At 36.3% G+C, this 21,561-nt stretch overlaps 1 protein-coding gene across 1 annotated transcript in view; it reads right to left on the reverse strand.

Moving 5' to 3' along the window:
- The window catches only part of PTPRD (protein tyrosine phosphatase receptor type D), a 2,419,801-nt gene that overhangs the window by 1,327,850 nt on the left and 1,070,390 nt on the right, over nt 1–21,561 (reverse strand). The window lies entirely within an intron of this gene.

A 21,561-nucleotide genomic window follows, 5' to 3' on the forward strand; every position in this document is an offset into this window, starting at 1 on the left:
TACAATCCTATATTTATCTTTGTTTTATCTGTTTAAATCAGTGGAGAATATATAACTTTCCATGAATATAAATGTTCTCTATCATAATATAAAGGCTGCATAGTACTCCATAGTTATACACCTTAAATTGTTTAAGATATTTGATTTAACAATAACACTATATCATATTGGTTAATATTATCATCTTTAAATTGAGCCTTTTAGTTACCATCTTATGTGATCATATTTAATAGTTAATGTGCTTTCCAAGAGTTTTAATATTTTGATGCAGTGGTAACCTATCATTACACATATTTATTAAGCCCTTGAATTTGTTTACTTCTAGGTAGATTCTGCTCTATATGAACAAAAGAATAAACTGAAGATTTAATCTTTTCCATCAATGAAGAAATTAGTGGCTCTTATAAACCTTTTAGAAAACCATGAATGACTGGTATATAGGCAGGTACTCTATTGTGTGATGTCTTACAATTTAAGTTAATAGAAGAGAGAAACCATAATAGATTGAATCTATTATGTAATGCTTTAATGAGTGGTGTTGTTTTTAAGGATATGTTTTTCTCAAAGGTCTGTAATTAAATTATTCCAACTATTTTCTACTGTAATTGAAGGAAACATAATATAACATAGTTTATCTGCCAAAGAAATGATATTTAACTCTTAGGAGGAATTACTGTATGTGAAAATGACTCTGACACTAAAAGAACCACGTGAGGAGTGAAATAAAATGTTTCTAAAATCCTTCTGATGAAATGTTAGCAGGAAACAAAATATCACTATCTCTGAGGTGTGAATGTTCACATTAAAATTTATTATTCTTACTCTGCCAATTGAAATGCATGTGTGGAGTAAAATTTTCAGTAATGAGTGCTCATACCTTCTTAGTCAAAGTCACCGAGCTAACTGGTGGCAAGGATTTGACTGCTTTCTGAGTCTTTGATTCTCAGTCTATTGTATTTCACTCCAGTTATTGGCCATTATTCCAGGTCTACTTGTTTCTGAGTTGGTAGACACTATTTCTTAGCCTTCCACAGATGTGTTTCCTGTACATTCCTTTTAAAAATTCCAGTGCACATGGATTAACCTTGTGAACTTACTATTCATTCTCTACTGTGTTCTGCTTTTATTTTCCCTGCAGGAACAAGGAGTGAGAAGATGACTTCAAAAGATCTACTTCCTACTGATATTTGCTAAAGAGGAAGCCTTTCCCAAGAATCTAATGTGATCTGAATACTTATACTTCAACAAGTCAATCAGGAAATTACATAATGTCCTGCCCCCTCTTCCTTTTTTTATCAAGGGATGCATCAACTTAAATTTGAGGTAAATGTTAAAAGGGCTAGTGTTAGAATATACATTTGGCTGAAACAAAGTATCACCATTGTAAAGTGAACTCCTTGGAAACAATTAAAAATTTTAATTGTTATTATTTTATTATTAAAAAATTAAAGTCAAACTTTAAGGTTTGACATTATAATACAGGAACAATAATTTCTTGCAGCACTATCAGATGCTAGATTACTCTTGCAGGCACTATGTTGTATGTTTGTAATATTAAATTGGCAATTTTAACTGAATAATAGAATTTCAATATAAAAAGCACAGAAGGAAATTTATGTCCTCCAGTTATATCTAGAATGCTTATCTATATCTGAATGCGAATATTCAGATAATAACAGTGAATCCAAAGGACATCCTTGTTTGTATTATGGGCATTGTTATACTGAGTAGATACATTAGACACTCAGACTGTATGTCATGACCCATGAATAAATTCAGGGATTCCAGAAATGATACTCAACACATTTGGCTAGTTGGTCTTCATAACGAAAGCCAAGCCAGAGAGATGATTTTAGGCATACAAGAAAGCCAAAGCAGAAATATGGCTCACCCCAATTTTAATCTATTTTTTTAAAATGATGTACATGGCCTGACTCAGGCAAGAATACTGACTATTGGGACATAATTAAAGGGGAGAAAATAAATTTTAACTTGATATAGATAACTATTTTTAGGGGAGAGATTTGTAATGAAGGATCAGTAATTAAACTATCAGTGACAATGGTACTATGTTAGAGTTATATCATTGATGCATTTCAGGAAATTTTATTTCAGAGATAAGATTCTAGTAAATAGATTTGATCAGATATACTTCTTTCATTTGTACTACTTGTCCATGTGGGGATAGCCATTCAGAAAGAATTTATGCTGAGCAAAGTAAGCAGACCTCAGCAAAATTGCAATTTTGGAAATTCTGAAATTCTAATATCCTAAACCTATCATATGTCTACATAGCTGTCAAAGTACTGCATAAGTCCTGAGAAATTGTACTTGAATTAGTATTTCTTTTAAAGATTTTATTTATTTATTTGACAGAGAGAGAGACGGCTAGAGTGGGAACACAAGCAGGGCGAGTGGGAGAGGGAGAAGCAGGCTTCCCGCGGAGCAGGGAGCCCGATGCGGGGCTCCATCCCAAGACCCTGGGATCATGACCTGAGCCGAAGGCAGACGCTTAACGACTGAGCCACCCAGGCGCCCCTTGAATTAGTATTTCTATAAATTAATTAAAGCTATTAATGAATACATCAATCAGATATGTGACTCAGCATTTGAAGAAATTCATGGAATCAGAATTTCAGATGGTGATTTTCTCTGATGCTAAAAAGAATTAGATGTGTTATCTCTTCCCAGCTCACTTTTGCAGGGGAGTTCAATATTTTGGAGAGAGTGAGGGGAAGTAGAACTTTAAAATGATTTGGAAACTTAAAGGTTGTGAAATCATTTTAAGTAATTATAAAAAATAGTAAATAATAGTAAATAAATTTAAAGATAGTTTGATAGGTTTAGGAAAATCATAGTTAATCAACAATGATAAATAGTACAGTGTTAAGATTTCTACACTCTATGTCATGTATCCTATATTGGTATCACAAAAGTCTCTTTTAATACAATTATTTAAAATACGATTATTAAGAGGCGCTTGGGTGGCTCAGTCGTTAAGCGTCTGCCTTCGGGTCAGGTCATAATCCCAGGGTCATGGGATCGAGTCCTGCATCAGGCTCCCTGCTCCGCGGGAAGCCTGCTTCTCCCTCTCCTACTTCCCCTGCTTGTGTTGCCTCTCTCGCTGTGTATCTCTCTTCAAATAAATAAAATCTTTTTTAAAAATACGATTATTTAGAATACGATTGTTTTCCACATTTTCAGAAAAGATGTTGGAAGCTCACATTTGCCTGAATAAACTCCAAAATATCTTACTGCTAGTACATTGCGGAGTCAAAATTTAACCAAAGCTTAATTACATTCAGAATCCTAATTAATTCATATACCAGGGTAGGATAATATTAATAGATAGCATTTACTGAATATATTCCATATGTTGGGTATTTTGTATGTATTAACTCATTTAATTCTTACAAGTGTATCTCTCTATAAAAGTGAGCTGTACTTTATTATGCTTTCTTTTATTTATTTTTTAAATGCAGAGATTCTGGCCTCAGAGGTTGTGGTATAAAGTATTGCATGATAATCTCTACATGTTATTTTATCATTGTGAGTGTTTTGCAAGTGGTATTTCAATGCACGTATTTACATTTTTTTTCGGGATTGGGCATCATGTACATGTAATTACACATTCATTATGTGTCTATCATCTTGGTTGGTTTGTCCTAGGTAGTAATAATGATAGCATTTATTGAATATATACTGTGTCAGGAAGTATGGTAAGTGCTGTAAATTCATCTCATTTAATTCCTATAGTAGTTCTAACAGGTATAATGGTCACCCTCATCACACAGATAAGAAAATTGACTAGAAAAGTTAATAAATGTCCCCAAGAGCACAGAGTAAGTAAAAAGCATGGCTGAGTTTCAAACACAAACTCTCTCACCCTATTAGTTTGATGCAGCATAAAGATTCTGATTCTTCCAAAGGGAAGGAAGTGTGAAAGAAGTTTGAGGCTCCCATTTTAGTTCATTTAGAAAAAAAAAAAAAAAAAAAAAAAAAAAAAACCTTAAAACCTCAGCTTCTTAAAGCAGAGCTCTGACTACCCCTAATTTAAAAACAAAAACAAAAACAAATCTATAAGAATAGCAAATTAAAATCCTTCCAGTCTTACAATGCCAATATATTATGATTAATTTTCTGTAGTAACAGCCCTTCAGTGTCTAGCTTATTAAATGTTAAACTGAAACTATGCATTATTTATCAGACATGCCCATTTCTAGAATTTTCTGCCAATAAATTAGAGAATACATAAGGTTTTACAAAATATGTAAATTTTCTCTAATATATGCACAATTTGGTATAGGTTATCAGAAACACTTATTTGGAAAACGAGATAGCCTTTTATTCATTTAGGAAAATGCAAATAACAAGAAAAACCGACTTTGAACTCTCACTTCTTTCAAGACTGCCAAGCTTATCATCTCAGAAATGTACTCTTGTTATATATATAGGAAAAATGTTTGGGAAAGAAAATAGGTTGTTTCAGTGAAACCTGGTGTATTTTAAATGCTCAATAAATAACTAATGAAAACTTAAATGCTCCAATAAATAAATGATCACTGGATAGGCTCTTAGGAAGAAAACTATCCTGTTTAGGGGCTAGATTTTATCTTAGCTCAGTATCCATACTTTCTCAATGTATTTTTCAATACCCAGATCATTTATTTCAAGTAGATTTTATTTTATTTTTTTAAGATTTTATTTATTTATTTGACAGAGAGAGAGACAGAGAGAGAGGGAACACAGCAGGGGGAGTGGGAGAGAGAGAAGCAGGCCTCCCGCAGAGCAGGGAGCCAGATGTGGGGCTCCATCCCAGGACCCTGGGATCATGACCTGAGCCGAAGGCAGACACTTAACTGACTGAGCCACCCGGGCACGCCCAAAGTAGATTTTAAACCCTGGGAAAGTTGAAGTGACAGGCAATGATGGGTTTTGGGACTATCAACTCATCCCATGATTAGATAATCTATGTAAATCTGTTGTGTGAACATAACTATATATAACATATATAACTATGCAATATTAGTTTAGTAATGCATGCATCTATTCAACAGATACTTACTGAACAACAGTGTGTCAGCCACTATTATACCAGAATGTGAGGTTAAAGTGATGAAAAATGCAAATAGGGTCTGTTCTTGTAGATGTTATACCCTGATTACTGATACTATATTTAATGATACAATATTTTGTTGCCACTATCAAGAGCCACTAGATATAGACTGCCATAAGAGTCTATACACTTTTGTAAGGATTGCTCTTTAGATGTTTCAAATACAAATTCTATGCATTTGAGAAGAAATGCAATAAACTTTATTAAGTTCAACAGGGTTTAACATTATGGCAGAACGGGGGGCGGAGCAAGATGGCAGAGGAAGAGGAGACCTGGATTTCATCTCCTCTCAGGAATTCAGCTGGATAGGGATCAAACCATTCTGAACACCTACAAACTCAACAGGAGATTGAAGGAAAGAAGAGCAACAACTCTCCCATCAGAAAAGCGACCACTTTCTGGAAGGTAGGACGTGCGGAGAAGTGAATCCGAGGCGATATTCGGGAGGATAGGCGGCGGGGGAGGGGCCTCCGTCGGCCGCTTCTGGCAAGTGATAGAGCCGCAGACCACAAAATCAGAACTTTTAAAAGTCTGCTCCACTGAGGGACGTCATTCTGGTGGCTAAGCGGGGGGTGGAACCCTCCAGGACAGTGTGGTCTCAGGACCCTCGGGGTCACAGAAAGACCGGGGGTGCCTGAGTATGGCAGAGCTCCCAGGTAATGGAGCAGGGAAGCCGGCTGCAGAGGCGGAGCCCAGGCGCGGGCTCTCAGCTCGGGGTTGCCATAAACCGTGATCCGCGGCACAGTCGGGCCACTGCTCCTCCAGCAGGGACCCAACAAGCGGCAGATCCGGGGAGACTCACCTTCCTCCCCCGGGAGGAGCCGTGCGGGAGTGCACCACAGGGATCTGCTGGGTTTGGAGACTCCACCCGGGGTCGGGTGCCAGAGATAGAAATGCGCGGTCACAGGCCAGGTGATCACGGAGTGCGGCCGGAGACCGGGGAGACGGGAGTGACTGACGGCTTTTCTCTGGGGGCGCACTGAGGAGCGAGGCCCCGAGTTCTCGGCTCCCCCGGGGCGGAGATTGGGAGGCCGCCATTTTCACTCTCCGCATCCAAAGCTGTAGGGAAAGCTCGCAGGGAACAAAAGCCCCGGAGAGCAAACCCGAGCAGATTACTTAGCCGGGAGGGGGCAAGGGCGGGGCAGTTCCGCCTCCGGCAGAGACTTTTGGAAACCATGGCAACAGGCCCCTCCCCAGAAGATCAGCGAGAACAGCCAGCCAAGACCAAGTTTACCGATCAATGAGAACGGCAGAACTCCAGCGCTAGGGAACTACTGCACATAGAATTCACGGCTTTTTTACCATGATTCTTTAGTCTTTCAAAGTTATTTTTTTTTAACTGTCTTTTTTTCTTTTTCCCTTTTTCAACCAACATCTTATCAATCCCTTTTTTTAAAAAACATTTTTATTTTTCATTTTTAGAGTCATATTCTATCCCTTCATAGTAGTTACCCATATTGTTGGCATATATATATAAGTTGTTCTCTCTTTAAAATTTTGAGATAGTTTCTTTTAACAAATTAAAATATACCCTATCTCTAGTATATGGTTTTTTCTACTCCCCTGCCTGATCACATTCTCTCCCTTTTTTTTTCTTTTTTCTCTTTTTTTAAATCCTCTTCTTAAAAAAAAAAAAATCCTCTTCTTTCGGGGCGCCTGGGTGGCTCAGTTGGTTAAGTGACTGCCTTCGGCTCAGGTCATGATCCTGGAGTCCCGGGATCAAGTCCCACATCGGGCTCCCTGCTGAGCAGGGAGTCTGCTTCTCCCTCTGACCCTCCTTTCTCTTATGCCCTCTGTCTCTAGTTCTCTCTCTCTCAAATAAATAAAATCTTAAAAAATAAAAAAAATCCTCTTTTTTCAAACAACTTCTTATCAATTCCTTTTATAAAATTTTTTATAATTGCCATCTTTACAGTCATATTCCATCCCTCCATCATATCAACCCTTATTTTTGTACATATATAAGTTTTTCTTTCTTTAAAATTTTGGGAGACACTCTCTTCTAAAAGACTAAAATACACCCCAAATCTAGTGTGTGGCACTGATCTATATACCAGCCTGATCATATTTGATCACATTCTGGTTTTTGTTGTTGTTGTTGTTTTGTTTTGTTTGTTTTTGTTTCTTTTTATCTTTATCTTTTTCTTTTTCTTTTTCTCTCTTTCCGTTTCTTTTTCCACTGCTTCAGGGCTTTTCTGATTTATTTAGAGTATATTTTCTGGGGACGTTGTTACTCTGCTAGCATTGTGTTCTCTCATTAATCTATTCTCCTCTGCACAAAATGACAAGACGGAAAAAATCACCTCAAAAAAAAGAAGAGGTAGTACCGACTGCCAGGGACCCACTAAATAAGGACATTAGTACGATGTCAGATCTAGAGTTCAGAATCATCTGAACTCATTAAAGATACTAGCTGGGCTTGAAAAAAATATGGAAGTTATTAGAGAAACCCTTTCTGGAGAAGTAAAAGAACTAAAATCTAACCAAGTAGAAATCAAAAAGGCTATTAATGAGGTGCAATCAAAAATGGGGGCGCTAACTGCTAGGATAAATGAGGCAGAAGAGAGAATCAGTAATATAGAAGACCAAATGATGGAAAATAAAGAAGCTGAGAAAAAGGGAGATAAACAACTACTGGATCATGAGGGCAGAATTCGAGAGATAAGCAATACCATAAGATGAAACAACATTAGAATAATTGGGATCCCAGAAGAAGAAGAAAGAGAGAGAGGGCCAGAAGGTATAATGGAGCAAATTATAGCAGAGAACTTCCCTAATTTGGGGAAGGAAACAGGCATCAAAATCCAGGAAGCACAGAGAACCCTTCTCAAAATCAATAAAAATAGGTCAACACCCCGATATCTAATAGTAAAACTTACGAGTCTCATAGACAAAGAGAAAATCCTGAGAGCAGCTCGGGAGAAGAGATATGTAACCTACAATGGTAGAAACATTAGATTGGCAACAGACCTATCCACAGAGACCTGGCAGGCCAGAAAGGACTGGCAGGATATATTCAAAGCACTAAATGAGAAAAATATGCAGCCAAGAATACTCTATCCAGCTAGGCTGTCATTGAAAATTGAAGGAGAGATAAAAAGCTTCCAAGACAAACAAAACCTAAAGGAATTTGCAAACACAAAACCAGCCCTACAGGTAATCTTGAAAGGGGTCCTCTAAGCAAAGAGAGACCCTAAAAGCAACATAGACCAGAAAGGAACACAGACAATATACGGTAACAGTCACCTTACAGGCAATACAATGGCACTAAATTCCTATCTTTCAATAGTTACCCTGAATGTAAATGGGCTAAATGCCCCAATCAAAAGACACAGGCTATTAGACTGGATTAAAAAACAAGACCCGTCGATATGCTGTCTGCAAGAGACTCATTTTAGAACCAAAGACACCCCCAAGTTGAAAGTGAGGGGGTGGAAAACCATTTACCATGCTAATGGACACCAAAGGAAAGCTGGGGTGGCAATCCTTATATCAGACAAATTAGATTTTAAACCAAAGACTGTAGTAAGAGATGAGGAAGGACATTATATCCTACTTAAAGGGTCTATTCAACAAGAAGATCTAACAATTGTAAATATCTATGCCCCTAACATGGGAGCAGACAATTATATAAGCCAATTAATAACAAAGGCAAAGAAACACATTGACAACAATACAATAATAGTGGGGGACTTTAACACCCCCCTCACTGAAATGGACAGATTGTCTAAGCAAAAGACCAACAAGGATATAAAGACTTTAAATGACACACTGGACCAAATGGACTTCACAGACATATTCAGAACATTCCATCCCAAAGCAACAGAATACACATTCTTCTCTAGTCCCCATGGAACATTCTCCAGAATCGATCACATCCTAGGTCATAAAACAGGTCTCAACTGGTACCAAATGACTGGGATCATTCCCTGCCTATTTTCAGACCACAATGCTTTGAAACTAGAACTCAATCACAAGAGGAAAGTCGGAAAGAACTCAAATACATGGAGGCTAAAGAGCATCCTACTGAAGAATGAATGGGCCAACCAGGAAATTAAAGAAGAATTTAAAAAATACATGGAAACCAATGAAAATGAAAACACAACTATTCAAAATCTTTTGGATGCAGCAAAGGCAGTCCTCAGAGGAAAGTATATAGCAATACAAGCCTTTCTCAAGAAACAAGAAAGGTCTCAAGTACACAACCTAACCCTACACCTAAAGGAGCTGGAAAAGAATAGAAAATCAAGCCTAAACCCAGCAGGAGAAGAGAAATAATAAAGATCAGAGCAGAAATCAATGAAATAGAAACTAAAAGAACAGTAGAACAGATCAACAAAACTAGGAGCTGGTTCTTTGAAAGAATTAACGAGATTGATAACCCCCTGGCCAGACTTATCAAAAAGAAAAGAGAAATGACCCAAATCAACAAAATCATGAATGAAAGAGGAGAGATCACAGCCAACACCAAAGAAATACATACAATTATAAGAACATACTATGAGCAACTCTATGCCAGCAAATTAGATAATGTGGAAGAAATGGATGCATTCCTAGAGATGTATCAACTACCAAAACTGAACCAGGAAGGAATAGAAACCCTGAACAGACCTATAACCACTAAGGAAATTGAGGCAGTCATCAAAAATCTCCCAACAAACAAAAGCCCAGGACCAGATAGCTTCCCAGGGGAATTCTACCAAACATTTCAAGAAGAATTAATACCTATTCTTCTGAAGCTGTTCCAAAAAATAGAAATGGAAGGAAAACTTCCAAACTCATTTTATGAGGACAGCATTACCTTGATCCCAAAACCAGACAAAGACCCCATCAAAAACGCGAATTACAGACCAATATCCCTGATGAACATGGATGCAAAAATTCTCACCAAAATACTAGCCAATAGGATCCAACAGTACATTAAATGATTATTCACCATGACCAAGTGGGATTTATCCCTGGGCTGCAAGGTTGGTTCAACATCCACAAATCAATCAATGTGATACAATATATTAACAAAAGAAAGACCAAGAATCATATGATCCTCTCAATAGATGCAGAAAAAGCTTTTGACAAAGTACAGCATCCTTTCTTGATCAAAACTTTTCAGAGTATAGGCATAGAGGATACATACCTCAATATCATAAGAGCCATCTATGAAAAACCTACAGCGAATATCATTCTCAATGGGGAAAAACTGAGAGCTTTCCCCCTAAGGTCAGGAACGCGGCAGGGATATCCACTATCACCACTGCTATTCAACATAGTATTAGAAGTCCTAGCCGCAGCAATCAGACAACAAAAAGAAATAAAAGGCATCCAAATTGGCAAAGAAGAAGTCAAACTCTCCCTCTTTGCAGATGATATGATACTTTATGTGGAAAACCCAAAAGACTCCACCCCAAAACTGCTAGAACTCATACAGGAATTCAGTCAAGTGGTAGGATATAAAATCAATGCACAGAAGTCAGTGGCATTCCTATACACCAACAACAAGACAGAAGAAAGAGAAATTAAGGAGTCGATCCCATTTACAATTGCACCCAAAACCATAAGATACCTAGGAATAAATCTAACCAAAGAGGCAATGAATCTGTACTCAGAAAACTATAAAATGCTCATGAAAGAAATTGAGGAAGGCACAAAGAAATGGAAAAACGTTCCATGCTCATGGATTAGAAGAATAAATATTGTGAAGATGTCAATGCTACCTAGAGCAATCTACACATTCAATGCAATCCCCATCAAAATACCATCCACTTTTTTCAAAGAAATGGAACAAATAATCCTAATATTTGTATGGAACCAGAAAAGACCCCGCATAGCCATAGGAATGTTGAAAAAGAAAAGCAAAGCTGGCGCATCACAATTCTGGACTTCCAGCTCTATTACAAAGCTGTCATCATCAAGACAGCATGGTACTGGCAGAAAAACAGACACATAGATCAATGGAACAGAATAGAGAGCCCAGAAATGGACCCTCAACTCTATGGTCAACTCATCTTTGACAAAGCAGGAAACAATGTCCAACGGAAAAAAGACAGTCTCTTCAACAAATGCTGTTGGGAAAATTGGATAGCCACATGCAGAAGAATGAAACTGGACCATTTCCTTACACCACACACAAAAATAGACTCCAAATGGTTGAAAGACCTCAATATGAGACAAGAGTCCATCAACATCCTAAAGGAGAACACAGGCAGCAACCTCTTTGACCTCAGCCGAAGCAACTTCTTCCTAGAAACATCGCCAAAGGCAAGGGAAACAAGGGCAAAAATGAACTATTGGGACTTCATCAAGATAAAAACCTTTTGCAAAGCAAAGGAAACTGTCAACAAAACCAAAAGACAACCGACAGAATGGGAGAAGATATTTGCAAATGACATATCGGATAAAGGGCTAGCATCCAAAATCTATAAAGAACTCATCAAACTCAACACCAAAAGAACAAAGAATCCAATCAAGAAATGGGCAGAAGACATGAACAGACATTTTTCCAAAGAAGACATCCAAGTGGCCAACAGACACATGAAAAAGTGCTCAATATCGCTCGGCATCAGGGAAATCCAAATCAAAACCTCAATGAGATACCACCTTACACCAGTCAGAATGGCTAAAATTAACAAGTCAGGAAACGACAGATGTTGGCGGGGATGCAGAGAAAGGGGAACCCTCCTACACTGTTGGTGGGAATGCAAGCTGGTACAGCCACTCTGGAAAACAGTATGGAGGTTCCTCAAAAAGTTGAAAATAGAGCTACCATATGATTCAGCAATTGCACTACTGGGTATTTACCCCAAAGATACAAAAGTAGGGATCCGAAGGAGTACGTGCACCCCGATGTTTATAGCAGCAATGTCCACAATAGCCAAACTGTGGAAAGAGCCAAGATGTCCATCGACAGATGAATGGATAAAAAAGAAGTGGTATATATATACAATGGAATATTATGCAGCCATCAAAAGGAATGAGATCTTGCCATTTCCAACGACATGGATGGAACTGGAGTGTGTTATGCTGAGCGAAATAAGTCAATCAGAGAAAGACATGTATCATATGACCTCACTGATATGAGGAATTCTTAATCACAGGAAACAAACTGAGGGTTGCTGGAGTGGGGGGTGGGGTGGGAGGAATGGGGTGACTGGCTGATAGACACTGGGGAGGGTATGTGCTCTCGTAAGCGCTGTGAATTGTGCAAGACTATTTAATCTCAGATCTGTACCTCTGAAACAAATAATGCAATTTATGTTAAGGAAAAAAAAAGAAGAAGAAGAAGGTAGCAGGAGGGGAAGAATGAAGCGGGGGTAATCAGAGGGGTAGATGAACCATGAGAGACGATGGACTCTGAAAAACAAACTGAGGGTTCTAGAGGGGAGGGGGATGGGAGGATGGGTTAGCCTGGTCGTGGGTATTGAGGAGGGCACATTCTGCATGGAACACTGGGTGTTATGCACAAACAATGAATCATGGAACACTACTTCTAATACTAATGATGCAATGTATGCGGATTAACATAAGAATAAAAAAAAAAAGAAAAATTATGGCAGAACATTCCAGTTATCGCCCCATCCATATAATGTTGTTTTTAAATAAGAGAACCTCTGATTTTAGCTAGTTCCATGGCCATTAGGAATAAGACTATGATCCTTAGACTTGGTGCCATAAGACTTAGTCCTGGCAAGGCACGTACGTGGAAGTGGAATGAGTGACTTCTAGGAATTGTCACTGAATGTAGAAAATACCTAGAGAGTATCCTTGACCCTTTCCCCCATTAATTTTTCTCACTAGAATGCAGAATAAATGCCTGGAGCACCTGCAGTCATTTTGTATCATGACAGACTACCCTCACCTCCTTGCTCTGTTAAACTTCCAAGCTGAGTACTAAAAAATAGGAGGAGACTGGATCCTGAACAACAGTGAGTGTCATCTCAGGCTTGGAAGGATTATCTCTTGAATGTGAGCAAGAAATAAATTCTATAGAGACAGGAAATAGATTAGAAGCTTTTAGGGACCAAAGAGTGAGAAGAATGGGGATGACTGCTGATAGGTACAGAATTTCTTTTTGGATAGTAAAAACATTCTAAAAGTGGTTACTGTATGTACAAAGCCAAATATACTAAACCACCAAAGTGTAGGCTTTAAAAAGTTACACAAAAAATGAATTTTATGGTATGTGAATTACTCCTCAATAAAGCTATTATTAAAAACATATGTGCCTTAGTTACCCTATTAGTTTAATTTGCTCTTAAATAATTTGGATACATTTTACTGTGCTAGAAAAGTGTGTAGCATATTCTTTGGAACTCAAATTTGCTTAAATTTATTAATTTCCTACAATGCATTAACATGTTTGTAGAGATTAGGGGAATTAAAAATAACAACCACAACCACAACAATCTCTGTCTCCCATAATCTATAGTCTACTGAGGAAAGAGGTTATTTGTGAATTAACTAACACCAAGACCAAATATTAACCATCAAGGGCTCTTGTGAGGATTTTATTATATGACAGGAAGTCATTTGAAAACTACTACATAACAAAATTCATGATTAGAAGAACAAAAAGTTGCCAATAAAGGAGGATCATATGGTTATAGGCTGAAATTTGTGTTTTAGCCTGTTAGTAGTGGTGCCTTTAATATCTTTGTAACTAAGTGAATATCTGTTTTGAAATTGTGCTTACAAGAACACAAAATGTTAAAAACCACTAAATAAAGTTTTATCCTCATGAAAAAAAAGTATAAAAGCAATGATTACAAATATTTCTGGTGTCAAATAGTTAAAGAAGCAACATTAAACAATCCGTTTTGGCGGTGGGGATTTAAATCTTTTAATTTAAAATGTGTAGATCCTTATGTGTGATATTCTGACTCAAACATCACTATTCTGAAAAATGCCTCTCTATATTATTCAAAACACTGAAATTTTATGGAAAATGTTTCCCTCTGGGGCAGCTGGCTCAGTCAGAGGAGCATGCAACTCTTGATCTCAGGGTCGTGAGTTGGAGCCCTGTGTGGGGTGTAGAGATTACTTAAATAAATAAAACTCTAAAAAAAAAGTTTCCTGTTGTGTGGCTATGATTGGCAACAATAACCTCAAATTATAAATAGTTACATAATAAAGAGATCCTCCAAATTTTTTCATGAATGACAGCACCATAATTTTCCTAAGTTAACATTCAGCCACACTAATTGATAAAACTTCAAAAATAATAATGTCATCATAAAAGTTTTCATGCATTCACTAATCTGTACACCTGATACTACTAGAACAGTGTTGTTAAATATACTGGAATTTGAAATAAAATAAAATTTAAAAAAAGGAAAAAAAATGTGACCATGCTAAAGATATCTATACATTTGAGAAGAAATGTAAATTACATGTAAATCCCGACATAATATAATGATTGTTTAGTCACTGGAGATGATTATACTGGAAAATCTGTAAGAATGTGTGAAAGTTCACAGGATTGGTTTAACCTTTAAGTGAATTAATTGGTTACTATAGCAACATTAATTTTCATTTCACTTCAACTGTTGCAGGAGCTCAAATAAGCTTTGGAGCTTCATTCAGTTCTATATTCATTAGATATATATATACCCAGAAGGGGGTATGCTGGATCATATGGTCATTCCATTTTCAATTTTTTGAGAAACATTCATATTATTTTTTTATAATGGCTGTATCAATTTACATTCCCACCAATAGCACACAAGTATTCCTTTTCCTCTGTATTTTTTCAACACATATTATCTCTAGTCTTTTTGAATATAGCCATTTTAACAGGTGTGAGGTGATATCTCAGTGTAGCTTGGTTTTCATTAGTGATGTTGAACATCTTTTCATGTACCTGTTGGCCATTTATAGATCTTCTTTGGGAAAATGTTTATTCAGCTCCTCTGCCTATTTTTAAATCAGATTTTTAAAGTATCATTATGAAGTTATATGAATTCTTTATATATATGGGATATTAACTTCTTATCAAATAAATGGTTTGCAAATACTTTGCCAATTATTTAGGCTGCCTTTTTCATTTTCCCAATGGCTTCCTTTGCTATGCAGAAGCTTTTTAATTTGATGTAGTCCCATTTATTTATTTTTTGCCTTTGTTGCTTTTGCTTAGGGTGTCACTATCCAAAAACTAGTTGCCAAGACCAAGGTCAAAGAGCTTTGCAGTGAATAAAAGGGAAAGCTTCAGGTATGCTCTAAATGGAGGCTGTTAGCCTAGAAAAGCTGGAGTGGGCTAACTACAAAGAGAATATCCTATGTAATTGGTTTAGGGAGCATATTTGGCTTTCTCCAGTTTGTTAAGAGTTGGAAATGCGAAGTGAAGTGTGGGGAGTAAAAATTAAGGAAATTGGCTGTTATTCCCCTGAAAATGTCCTGTATTTCCTGGACTTTCCTGACCATTCTGAGCCAATTGCTGTAGAGGTTGTGGTTTGTCTTCCTAGACTTGCTAGTCAGAGTTCTATTGTTATATATGGTCTGGCTGTTGTCCATTTGTTTATTAATCTCACATATCTAATTTTTCACTTTTCCCCCTCCAATCACAGGAGCATCCCTCAACTCAGTCACTAGTTACATTTTATTTTTTTGTTATTATTATTATTTTTAAAGATTTTAGTTATTTATTTGACAGAGAGAGAGAACAAGCAGGGAGAGCAGCAGGCAGAGGGAGAAGCAGAGTCCCCGCTGAACAGGGAGTCTAATGAGGGACCCCATCCCAGGACCCTGGGATCATGACATGAGCTGAAGGCAGATGCTTAACCGACTGAGCCACCCAGGCACCGCACTAATTACATTTTATACTGCATTATGTAGCCTTGCAGGCAGATTGTCTAAGCCTCCCATCACCAAAGAAGAATATAATATTTGAGAATTACAGAGGTTCAGTGAATATTTAATACAATAAAAAATCTAATATAATTGGCATAGTGGGAATTATTATGTGGTTATGAGTATGTAGTAAAGTTATAATATTATGGATTGAGTTTTGCGTACCAAAGCATTTATTATTTTAATGTTGAAAATATTTTATTAAACATTCTTATTTCTTCTACTTGTCAATTGTCCATATGAAACCTATACAAACTATGTTAAAGATAATTAGTCTCAAGATACATTATTTCCCACAATTCTATGAGGTAAAACACCTTTCTTTCAACTACATAATACCTGGTTTCTTTCTTCTTTTATTTTTTAAATAGAAAAACCCATGAACATTTGCATATTTATCTGTCACTTCTACTAGATAGGTTGAACATTGATAAATGAAAGGGATTAGTGAGATACCATGTAAGTTTATAACCTCGTTTACATATGTAGGCTCTTCTGATATATACCTATCAAAAATGGAAGGAAAATATTTTTCTTTAATATGGTTCTTTAATCTCTGATTTCACTAGCATAGCAGATTTATTCGATTTTACTAGCATCTGAAGAAAGATTTAGTCATAGACTTGTTCTTCCTCATCAGTTAGCAAATGTTTATTAAGTATCTATTTATTATATGTCTATTTATTAATATAATAAATAGATACTTATATAAGTATCTATTTATTATATTATATTAAGTATCTATATATATTATATGTTTATTAAGTATCTATTATATCTTTAAAACAATATATATATTGTTTTAAAGATTAAAAATCTTTAAAAATAATAATAATAACAAAAAATAAAATGTAACTAGTGACTGAGTTGAGGGATGCTCCTGTGATTGGAGGGGGAAAAATGAAAAATTAGATATGTGAGATTAATAAACAAATGGACAACAGCCAGACCATATATAACAATAGAACTCTGACTAGCAAGTCTAGGAAGACAAACTACAACCTCTACACGATATCAGATGTTGGGAAATATAAAGCATTAGCCCTCTCTAATGATGTTTAGTTACAGAGACCAGTCTATCATATCAATGTTAAACAATAAAGGAAGAGGAAATGCATGTGTATATAGGACACAAAATATATGGTACAAATATAATTGTTGTACCTAGTAGGAAAAAGGAGGAAAAACAAGGCTTCCTTTAGAGGAATACAAACCTAGAAACAGATTCAGGCTGTTTCAAACCTAGGATTAACTTTTAGTTGTATGACATCTGGCAAGTTATTTAACTTACAGAGGCTGCAATAATAATGACTATAATTGATAATAATGATAACGATGATCACAAACACGTAAGAATTACAGGTGTTCTAGAATTTTCATACACTAATCAATTTAATTAATCCTCCTAACAACCCTAAATAGTAGGGCACTTCTATTATATCTATTTTATAGATAAATTAACTGAGGAACTGAGCAGTTAAATAACTTCCCCAAGGGCATAGATCTAGTTAGGAGAGGACTCTGCTAATGAACATTCTTGTATGCTATTAGAATTTATATGAGATAATTTAGTTCAAGTGCCCACTGTGGTGACTGATTCTGGTAGCTGCCCAACAAACATCAGTTTGCTTCTTTCCAATTGAGTATGAGTTACTACAGTGCCTCTCAAACTTCAGAGCACATCAGAACAGTCCGGTTATCCACAGATATCTGAGCCATGCCCGCAGAGTTTCTGATTCATTAGGTGAGGGATGGAGTCCCCAGTTTGCATTTCTAACAAGTTCTTAATGGCTGTTGATGTTGCTGATCCAGAAACCCCACTTTAAGAATCACTGAGTCAGTGCTTACTAAAGGGAATCCCACTTATGTAGTCTTGGCCTCTCAAGACTCACAATTTCATAAAGACTCTGTTTTGAGAACTTAAGATTTACACAAACAGAATAAAAATAAGATACATATAGATTGGTTAGTAAAACAGAAACATGCCCATTTAAGTTATTTAATTTTTTTAATAATCAAATCTGGTTAAGATTTATAAAATAAAACCCAAATGCAAATAAAATTCAGTTGGCTAAATACATAATGCCAATCACATACTGTGGGGTATTTGCAATGTTTCTATTTGTTAAAATACATTCAGATTTGGGGCACCTGGGTGGGTCAGTCAGTTGTGTCTGCCTTTGGCTCAGGTCATGATCCCAGGGTCCTGGGATCAAGCCCTGCGTTGGACTCCCTGGTCCGCGAGAAGCCTGCTTCTCCCTCTCCCACTCCCCCTACTTGTGTTCCCTCTCTTGCTGTGTTTCTCTCTGTCAAATAAATAAATAAAATCTTAAAGAAAAATACATTCAAATTAGACTCATACAGCAAATACTGTTCTATAAAGCATTTATATAATATATATTATATATAAATATATATTATATGTAATAATAAATATATATTATTATATGTATTATATTATATATATTATTCAAGGTGCACTGTATCATGATCATTTTCTATCTTCTATTAGAATGCGAGGTTCAAAAGGGCAAGGATCTTGGGGTACCTGGGTGGCTCAGTGGGTTAAGCATCTGCCTTTGACTCAGGTCATGATCCCAAGATCCTGGGATTGAGTCCTGCATTGGGCTCCCCGCTCAGCAGGGAGTCTACTTCTCCCTTTACCCCTCCCTCCTACTCACGCTCTCTCTCTCTCTCTTATGCTTTCTCTCTCTCAAATAAATAAAATCTTTAAAAAATAAATAAAAATAAGGGCAAGGATCTTTGTTCCCTCATTTAATGTATCCCAAATGCTTAGGACAGAACCTAAATATAGGTGCTCCTAAATATCTGCACATCACTCACTAATTCTTTTGGTTAAGAGGAATTACAGAGTCAAAAGATATGAATGGTTTCACAGCTCTGGAATTAGTATTACCAAAATGACCTCCAGGAGGAATGTACCAGCTTCTACTCCCACCAGTGCTGTGTGCTTGTGCTATTTCCGTTGCTCATAAACACTACTTCTTATATTTGCCAGTAGTAACGATTACTGCTACATGTGTTTACCATATGTTGTTTTTCAAATTTTAACATCTCTAAAATCAAGATGCATACCCAATGGAATAATTTAGCTTTTTTCCCCCTCTGTAGAGTTCTATAAAAATAATGATTTGTCTTACAGCTCATGGCATTCTAGATTCAAAAAAGAAAACTCCAGTGACACATAAATCTTAGTACTGTATTTGTGAATACTAGTCATAATTACTTCAAAAGCTATCTAACGCTGTTAAACATTTTGAAATAGCACTGGAACACTATGAGCTAAATGATGTCTTAGAGCTCTGATTAACTACCTAAGAAATATCCTATTTTCCATGGGCTTACTGATGAATCAGAAACCAATGACCTGTCTTAATTGCTACAAATCAGTATTACTTGTCCTATATTTAAAAGAGATAAGAGAAAAGGAGAACATGTCACTGGGTTTAAATTAACAGAAAACATTTGTAGGGACACCTGGGTGGCTCAGTTTTAAGCGTCTACCTTCGGCTCAGGTCATTATCCCACGATCCTGGGACCGAGCCCCGCATCGGGCTCCCTGCTCAGCGGGAAGCCTGCTTCTCCCTCTCCCACTCCCCCTGCTTGTGTTCCCTCTCTCGCTGTGTCTCTCTCTGTCAAATAAATAAATAAAATCTTAAAAAAAAAATTTGTAAAAGAAAACATATTAGGAGATAGATGAAAAAAGTGAATATATCTGTAATCAAAAACCTCTAGTTTTTCAATGGAAAAAATATATAGTATCTTTAAAAAGATTTTACTGAGTTTATCTGTCATATGCTGCCACAGTGTGCAGTTTTTACTCTCAAATATTAAAAATTAATCACATATCAGATAAAACTATTGTATTTTTTCTATTATATAATTTTCAACACTTTAAATATTTAGGAGTAAATATTACTCCAGTGACCTAGAACTAAGAAATATGAATGGCATGGATTTCTTCAAATGACCAAAACATCATAAAATGGTCAACTTTACTAATAATATAAAACAATTAAATTGATAAATTTTTGCCTCAAAATTGAACATATGTCTTTTGCAAAATAATATTAAAATTATTTTAAGACCAGTTCCTCCAAATGGAGATACAAATAGTTTATACTTGATTACAAGGATTAACTGAGAAGATGTATGCAAAGTGTGCAGAAAAATTCTGGCTCATACAAGATGTCCATCGACAGATGAATGGATAAAGAAGATGTGGTGTGTGTATATATATATATATATATATATATATATATATACAATGGAATATTATGCAGCCATCAAAAGGAATGAGATCTTGCCATTTGCAACGATGTGGATGGAGCTGGTGGGTATTATGCTGAGCGAAATAAGTCAAACAGAGAAAGACATGTATCATATGACCTCACTGATATGAGGAATTCTTAATCACAGGAAACAAACTGAGGGTTGCTGGAGTGGGGGGTAGGGTGGGAGGGAGGGGGTGACTGGGTGATAGACACTGGGGAGGGTATGTGCTCTGGTAAGCGCTGTGAATTGTGCAAGACTGTTGAATCTCAGATCTGTACCTCTGAAACAAATAATGCAATATATGTTAAGAAAAAAAAAAGAAGAAGAAGATAGCAGGAGGGGAAGAATGAAGGGGGGGAAATCGGAGGGGTAGACGAACCATGAGAGATGATGGACTCTGAAAAACAAACTGAGGGTTCTAGAGGGGAGGGGGATGGGAGGATGGGTTAGCCTGGTGATGGGTATTGAGGAGTGCACGTTCTGCATGGAGCACTGGGTGTTATGCACAAACAATGAATCATGGAACACTACATCTAAAACTAATGATGTAATGTATGGGGATTAACATAACAATAAAAAATTCTGGCTCATAGTGAGTATTCACCAAATATCAGCTATGATGATGTTGTTGATAATTAAAATATTTAGAAATAGGGGCACCTGGGTGGCTCGGTCAGTTGAGCATCTGCCTTCGGCTCAGGTCATGATCTCAGGGTCCTGGGATGAAGCCCTGCTCTGGGCTCCCTGCTCAGCGGGAGTCTGCTCGTCCCTTTGCCCCTCCCTCCTTCTTGTGCACTCTGTCTCTCTCAAATAAATGAATAAAATCTTTATTTATATTTATATATTAAATATATATTTATATATTTAAATATATATAATATTTATATATTAAAATATATTTATTATATATAAAATAAACCTAAATAAATAAATTATAAAAATAATAAATTATATTTATATTTATATTTATAATATAAATTATACAAATATAAATTATATATATTTAAATATATATTTATATATATTAAAATATTTTATATGTATAAAATGAATCTATGCAGCCACTGTAACTAAGGTTTTCTTTTTTCATTTTTACTTCTATAATTAGCAGTTGGAGGATGCATAGAAGTAGCAGTATAATTACCCACCTTCAGAAACATGACTACAGAAAAATATTAGCTTCTTTTTCTCTACTGTAGAAAGGGTAAGGAATACAAATATGTACATATACACATGCATGTATATCTGATATATCTGTAATGACTTCTGCAATGGATTGAATACTGAACAATCTTTCTCCTTAAAGAAAG

Source organism: Mirounga angustirostris, unplaced genomic scaffold (genome assembly GCF_029215605.1).
Source record: "Mirounga angustirostris isolate CCGP_5_RB_7025 unplaced genomic scaffold, mMirAng1.0.hap1 SCAF_15, whole genome shotgun sequence".
Classification (NCBI taxonomy): Eukaryota; Metazoa; Chordata; class Mammalia; order Carnivora; family Phocidae; genus Mirounga; species Mirounga angustirostris.